This window comes from Rhinichthys klamathensis, unplaced genomic scaffold (assembly GCF_029890125.1).
Source record: "Rhinichthys klamathensis goyatoka isolate OS25496 unplaced genomic scaffold, OSU_Roscu_1.1 h1tg000011l_1, whole genome shotgun sequence".
NCBI lineage: Eukaryota > Metazoa > Chordata > Actinopteri > Cypriniformes > Leuciscidae > Rhinichthys > Rhinichthys klamathensis.
In genome coordinates this window covers 11,259,426-11,267,514 of record NW_026606564.1, presented here as the reverse complement: position 1 = coordinate 11,267,514, position 8,089 = coordinate 11,259,426, and positions in this window count along the sequence as shown.

Below are 8,089 nucleotides of genomic sequence, written 5' to 3'. Positions count from 1 at the left end.
TTGGGATCGCCACTGACATTGCACTACTTTGTGTAATGTCAGAGGCTGGGTTAAAAAAATAGTATTTTTTTTATTTATTGAACACGAGCCCATCATATTACCGTTATATAAAAATTAAGCTTGGTAGTAGATTCAATATATATATATATATATATATATAAAAAAAAAAAATGTCACTTTAAAAATAAACATTTTTGTAAAAAGGAAACATAAAAACACGTACCTCCAATAAAAACACTACAAAAAGTGGACTCTCTTTAAATCTAAAATATTAAAGTGCATAAAAATGTAACTAAGGGTTTGGACTGGGGCCTACTCGTCCAGCCATTCATGGTTTAACCCTTCCCCACGGAACGATTTACGACTTACCCTGTAATCAAACTTTAGCCTTGGGCAAGACAACGTCCTGGTCCTCTCTGTCAATTTTCTTTGTGCAGCTGAACGGTTTGACATTTGCCGACTTTACAGAGTGATTGATACGACGGCCAAACGTGTCTGCTTGGGGGTGACACTGGAATGTCTGTGCATCAAGACAAGAGTCGTTTCTCCCCTGATTTAAAGAAAAAAAAAACAGGTACCCTGCCTCATCATGCAGGTCCTCCATCATGGCTCTCCCTTCAGAAGCTGTGATGACCTTTCCGTGATAATCACAGACAATGTCATCTTTAAAAAAAGTTTCGGGTTGCAACCACTCCTGTAATTATGAAAACATTACATTTTGAGTTACTGAATATACTTTGCACCAAGAACTAAAATTAAATCCTGAAACGTTTGTCTACATGCAGTTAATGGCTGTTAAAAGGTACAATTTACATTTTTGTATTTTCTGGCCTTAAAAAAAACTGAAAGGTTTTCTTACCGAAACCTTTTGGAGAACCAAAGTCTTTAAGAGCAAGGCCTGTTTAGGTCTATTCAGTCACACAGTGTTGTATGTAAGGGTCGGCTCAACCCTCTGTTTGGAGGACGGCTTCCACAATTTCACAATCTCCTCTGGTTTGGGGCAATTGGTCGTCCACCCCTCCTGGCCAATCACCCTTGGTACTTTTGCGGCTGAAGGCCTAATGTTGAGTTAATGGGTGCCAATGCTGTATTGATGGATTTGGAGACTTACCAAGAAGATATTCCTTCCTTTGGCCATACTGGGAGAGGCGCCACTTGTCATAATAAAATTGTTCTCCCGGGAATCCACAGTCAGTGCGCTGCCTCTTTGATGGAGGCTGGCCCTCCAGTGAAACTGGAAACAGGTCTAAAAATTCGGAGAAAGACCGCCGTGTGCTGGGTTCAGGAATATAACGTTTATAGTAATATACGATGAATGTAGACAAGTTGCTAATCTGCTGTACAAATAGTTAATGTCTTTGATAAATGAAGAGACATACCCGGCAAAAGAGTGCAAAAGCTCCGCTGCCTCAACCAACAGCTCATTTTGTCCCGCGCCGGCGCTACGGGCCAAGTATATGTTAATGCACTCCTGTTGGTGTGCTGTGAGTTCTTTTGCAGCCACACGTTCTGGCTGGTAAACATGTCCACTTTATACCTGTGGAAATAAAATATAAAAGGAAATGTTAATCGTGAAATGACTGTGACTGACAAGATGTAACTGAGTGTATACATTCACACACGTGCACATTGATCTGTGTAGGTACTGTATGTACAATGAATGAAGGTGATTCATGTCCTGGGACACGCTGTGTACCGCATAACCAGAACAGGATTAAAAAAAGCAATTGCAGCCTTTATCAGCCTGAAGACTCTCAGGCCTGATCTTTATGAAGTACTGGTGCAATATCTATGAAAAAAAGTCCAACAAGTTATTAAATGTAAAACACTGGTGGTAAGCAATCTACTGTTTGTGTCGCACTGAAACTTACAGCTTCCTCAGCCTGGCTCAAGGCAATGTTCATACCGGCAGAGTTTTTCCTGTGCGTGTGTATCACCACTCTGCTGCCGTGGTTAACACGCCCCACCCACTCTGCATCCTGCAAAACATTGAAAAGGTTTCATTAAAACGGAGTGTGTGTGAGTGAGTATGTGAGAGAGTGAGTGAGTATGTGTGTGAGTGAGTGTGTGTGTGTGTGTGTGAGTGAGTGAGTGAGTGAGTGAATTTACTAATGCATACATGAACAAATATTACATCACAAGTATAAATGTGGCGAGCAGGTCGAGGCCGAGGGCCGTGAGAGCAGTGGTGTCACTCATCAGCAATCACGCCACCGGCCTCGCGCCGCTCTCTCACGGCCCTCGGCCTCGTCCTGATCGCCACAATAAACTAGTTAAAATAGATTAACTTACCGTCAAGTCTTCGGCAGCTCCTGGGAGCTGCATGTGAGCGTAGACAAAGACTGCCACACAGTAGTATCTGTAAATGGTCTTGTCTACGTTGGAAACTTTTCTGCCCACCTGAAGGTGTCCTTGGATCCTTTCAAGATCTTTTTTGGCCACCTTCAAAATTTTCTGACATTTTGCAATGTCAGAAGCAGACCCAATAGACCGTCTGTTTGGATTAAACAGGACAAAACAGACAGGATACTTAAGACACCACCCTTAAGATTATCTGAGACAAGACAGGTGCATGTGGATGATAGCAGTGTTATTACAAACTTTTATTCTGGGATGATGAAGGTGCACTGCAAACAATGCTTGCAAACTATACTGCACTTACTTTGTAATATCAGATGGGATGTCAACACCCTGTGTGCTGGACAAAGCACCAGAGGAATCCCTTTCAGCCTGTGTGCTGTCTTTCAAGCAGACAGTGGCCAGATTTTACAAATAATCTATTTGTGCTAAATGTCATTACTTTAAACTAGGGCTGTCAGTTAAACGCGTTATTAACGGCATACAAGTGAAAAAATTGACGCCGTTAAAATGGGTTTCATTTTAACGGCGTCAATTTTTTTATCGCACGATTAACGGTCCTTTTGGCCTAGCAAACTTTGTAGTTTTTTTCACATGCTTTTGCAACAGGACGCGGCATTATGAAACCCTTTAATTTCAATGACTTGTGCCGTGCGAGGACGCTTTGTTGCTTCGTCAACCAAAGCGCAAGCGGATCTAGCTAGACCGGAAACAAAACAACAGGCACGCCGCACACACTTGTTTGGGCTTGCGAGCCAGCCAAATAGTTGGTTAACGTTACGCTTTGAGTGGATGGCGAGCATGAGACGCCGAAATGGATGCCAATAAGATTCTGAATGGAAAGTTTACTTTTAAAAAGTTGCCAAATGGTTCCATTGACAAGACCAAAGTGATCTGTGTGTTTTGTCGCTGTGAACTGAGCTATCATCATCGCAGCACGTCCAGTCTGAAATACGTTACCACTTGATGATCGTCAATATCAGGACCTCGTCAGTATTTCTTTCACCCTTTTATTGATGGACAGTGTTACATTGTTTGAGAGATTATTTGCTCCAAGTGAGAATGTTTTAGTGTGAAATTGAACACAGTATATGCTAATGTTGTTTTCAATAAAAAACATTTGCACAAAGCAAGCCGATCCACTTTTCCATGTTGATAAGAGCATTAAAATGAGAAAAATGAGGAAAAAAAATAATGGGACAAAAAGAAATCAAGAGACATTTAGAATAGATAAAAATGTGTGATTAATCGCGAGTTAACTATGACATTAATGCGATTAAATATTTTAATCTTTGACAGCACTACTTTAAACTTCTATTAGAATTAGAAATTATCCTGAGCCTTCAAGTAGCAGTACACATCACCATTTCCTTATTCTTGACATATTAGCCTTGAAAAAAGAAACCATTACTACAATGTTAAAAACTCTGTTTTTATACTGGCTTGGAAACCAAATGTGTTGAACAAAGGTCTGAAGACTCGCCTCTGTCAAAAGCCTATTAGTCAAAAGCCATGACTAATAGACCGACAGGGAACCACTAAACATGACAAGACAAACCCACAACGTGACACCCTTACTGTTGATTGGTCATCCCAGGTGTTTCCCATTAACCACACCCCCTTGTTATCCTGTCTAGCTCGTTTATCCCTGTATTTAAGCCCTGTGTTTCAGTCCTGTCTTTGTGAGTTCTTGATGTTGTGGCTTTGATGTTGGTTGTTCTGTCCCTGAGTCCTGTTTCCTGCTCTGAGTTTGAAGTTTAGTTAATAAAGTGTGCTGCATTTGGATCCTGCTTCCTCTCTTGCTTCAACCTCTACATTACAAAGGGGTGTACACAATCAAATTGGGGGACTGTGTTGTATAGTGTGTTCATGAGTTTGGCAGCAGAGCTATAAAGATAGGGTAAGATACCTTTTGAGTAGGGGCGTGTTTTGTTGATTTAGAATTTGAACTGCATTTCTCGGGACTCACAAAGACAGGACTGAAACACAGGGCTTAAATACAGGGATAAACGAGCTAGACAGGATAACAAGGGGGTGTGGTTAATGGGAAACACCTGGGATGACTAATAGACCAGAGGTGGGAGACTCGAGTTGCAATTTTCTGGACTTGAGACTTACTTGACTAGATCTCTGAAAAGACTCGACTTGACTTTAGACTTGCGCCTTGTGACTTTAGACTTGACTCGGACTTGTGCCTATTTACTTGAAATGACTTGTGGAAAAAAATTTTTTTTCAATTATTGTGATTTTTTTTATTCGTCATAAGAGCGAGCGCGGGCGGTAATGCACTCACTCTGTGTGTGCGGGTTGAGGGAGAAAAAACGATTCGCGGGACTCCCGCAAACTACAAATATCTATGAATAAAACATAAAAACTAATACATTTTTATTCATCTGTTGCAGAAAAGCAATAAGAACAACTAAAACAAAATAGAAACGATTTACGGGGCCAGATGTTTCTATTTCTAACATGTTTGCAGCGTTGAGCGATGTAGCCAATCACAGACATATGTGTTGATTTCTAGGAACGCAATGGCCAATCAGAAGCATTTACGATAGACTTCCCTCACTGCTCAAAACTGACTTTTTGTTCAGTGCTGAATTCTGTATGCTGGCAAATCCTCGAATTATAACAAACAAAGTGTATATATTATGAAAGCTTCAATGATAATAACAGAGATGTGTGAGATCACGATGAACTGATGTCAGCTTTTTAGGAATTAGGGAGCACACTTTGCGCGCAGTCATGCCAAACCATGCACGCAGGAGCTGCTTGCTTTAAATAACTGTTATAACAGTGGTTTGTGTGTTAATACTTTAATAACAAATAATTTATCAGGAGCATTTATGCTGATGTGTATGGTGGCGACACGTAGGCTAACTTAAAAGTATTTGGAGGTACAAAAAAAAGTCTTTTTGCGGGCGGGAGTGGGACAAAACATAAATGTTGCGGGCGGGAGACAGTAATATAGAAAGTAGTTGAGAACGTCAGTTATAACGACCCACGTATTAAAAATAGTCAGGTTTAAATCGTTTAAATTATTAGATTTGTTTTCTTAAAATTTCCATATAATATTTTGTGTTATGGGATCAAATCACCTGGATATTTAGAGTAAGAACATACATACTTTGGCATAATTTAGATGGCAATATCTTTTTTTTTTTTTTTACAAGATGGGAAAAGTTTTATTAATTCTTGTTTACTTGTGTTCATTTAATTTATTTTTATTTTAGACCATTTAAAGTGCTTCTTAATGCTAATTTATTTATTACACACAAGTTAATTTATTTACTTTTGTAACCCATCAGCCCTCTGTGTCTAAATAAGTAATAAAAGTCCCAGAGTTAAAAAATGTGTAAAACTAGCCTGTGTGCGACTTGGGATCACTTGATGACTAAGTTGCGACTTGACTTGACTTGACCCTTACAACAGAATGACTTGACTTTGACTTGCAATGTTAAGACTTGGACTTGACTTGAGACTTGCATTTAGTGACTTACTCCCACCTCTGTAATAGACAGACAGGGAACCACTAAACATGACAAGACAAACCCACACCGTGACACCCTTACTGTTGATTGGTTATAACTGTTTTGATGCTTTCAACTTTATTAAACTTAAATGACCTCATATATTTTAATACACTTCAGACATCATTCCCACACAAAATTCAGGGTTGTAGAATAAACACATGCCACATGTTCACTCCCATTTTGCTTTGTGTCTAAAACACTTGTGAGCTATTTAAAAAAAAACAAAAAAAAAACATTATCAACATACATTACAAAATGTTTGAGGCTACTCATTCCTCAGCTTATACGATTTCAACCTTCATAGAGCAATCACCTTTTCTTCGCTGAATGGTTGTTCCCAGCCGGTCTTGTTGGGCATTACGTCCTTCAGCCATGTCACAGCCACGTTGTTTTTACTTCCATTTCAATCATCATCCATTTCAACTGTGCTTTTACTTAAAGTCCCTAGCAATAAAGCATGTTAGCGTCATCTATCACCAGTGTCAAATAACATTTTTGGAAAAGCCAATAAATGTGATAATGACATTAAATTGCATGATGAAAAAAAAGTATACCTGCAAGTGCTTGGCCATGCTCGTCAAGGACAACCTGAGTGCAACCAACATGCTTGGTAAGCTGTTCAGCAAACCTAGTGTGTATTGCATCGTTGTAATGGTGCAACAGGTTTCGCATAAGGAACACGTAGTTTGTTGGCTTCATAACATTTAGGAAGTAGTTTTTTTTCCTCATTTGAGAAAATCACAGTTAAAGGATGCCCATTCAGATCAGCAGGCCTTTTCTTCTCTTTGAGCCATTTCAATGAAATTTTAAGTATTCCCTTTTCTGCTGCTGCAATATTGGTATCATTTGGCTCTAAAAGCCGACCCTCATGTGGGCTGAAGGGAATCATGTTTGAGTTACGGAGATTTGCATGAGAGGAAAGTCCTCTTGCAAAGTCATAAATGGTTATGTTGGGAAGGTGTTTCCAGGACAGCAAAATGTCAGTGAAGTCCCTTGGCTTTCAGCTCTCACCAGGACTTTAATGCAGTTAACGACACCGCAGGGGCACATAACAACTGCCCAGCCACCTAAGTGATAGATTGTTTAACATTAATGATTGCAGCACTTACAGTAAAAAAATAAAATAAAATAAAGAAATATATGTTCATGCTTTGTATTATAAGTTAAGATATCTGTGCATACAAACCTGATGCACCCCAAAGCCTTTGAAAAATGTTGTCATATCTGCTTTGCATTTCACTCTTTAGTCTCATAATGAGGTCCATCTTTGATCCCTTGGTATCTAACTTACAAGATGCACATACCCGTCGGACAGCAGCCACCTATGAATTAAAACAACAACAACAACAACAACAAAAAACTCACAATTAGAAATAAACAATGACAATAGAATACTGATACAAAAAGGTAAACAAGACAACACTTCACCTTCAGTGACATCAGCTCATCAATAAGCCTTTCCTCAGTTACTGGACCTTCAGATACAGGATTAGGATTTGATTAATGTACTTTCTCCCATTCTGTTTTTAAGACAGAGCCAGACTTTCTAGTATTCTGTCCAATCCAGGGTGCCCAAATGTGATAACTTGGTTTGACAGCAAAAGGATTGGGGTTTCCAGCTGCAAAAATTTTTTTTTTTTTTTTTTAAAGTATGGCAACAATGAGTAATAATGTTGTTGCCAGTGATAACTCAACTTTTATTTCTAAAGTTAAATTTGCAAGTCTCTTACGGAACAAACATATATGGGAATATACTGCTAAATATAATGCGATATATTACATAATAAATTTCCATAAATGGGAAACTAGTACTTATGTTTTTCAATATACTGCAATATATGCATTGACCATTTATGGCTATATTAATACATAGAAATATTTATAAATGAAGACAAAAATATAGCATAACATGTAATATTCAAACAGTTTTATCCTTTATTGTGTACATATGTTGCACATACATGTTCCCATATAAATGTGAATGTATGTTCACACACACAAACTTGTCCTGTCTGCCTTGCTGCTGGTTTGCATCTGTAGCCTATGCTCCGTATAGCTTTCTGCTTTGAATCTCTATTTACTATCATTCCTTGTTGTTTATATTGCTAAATATAACTTACTCATCAACATATATTAGATATAGTCTAATATTGGCTATCACATTAATCTTACATCGATAGTTTTTATTTAAAGCGTTA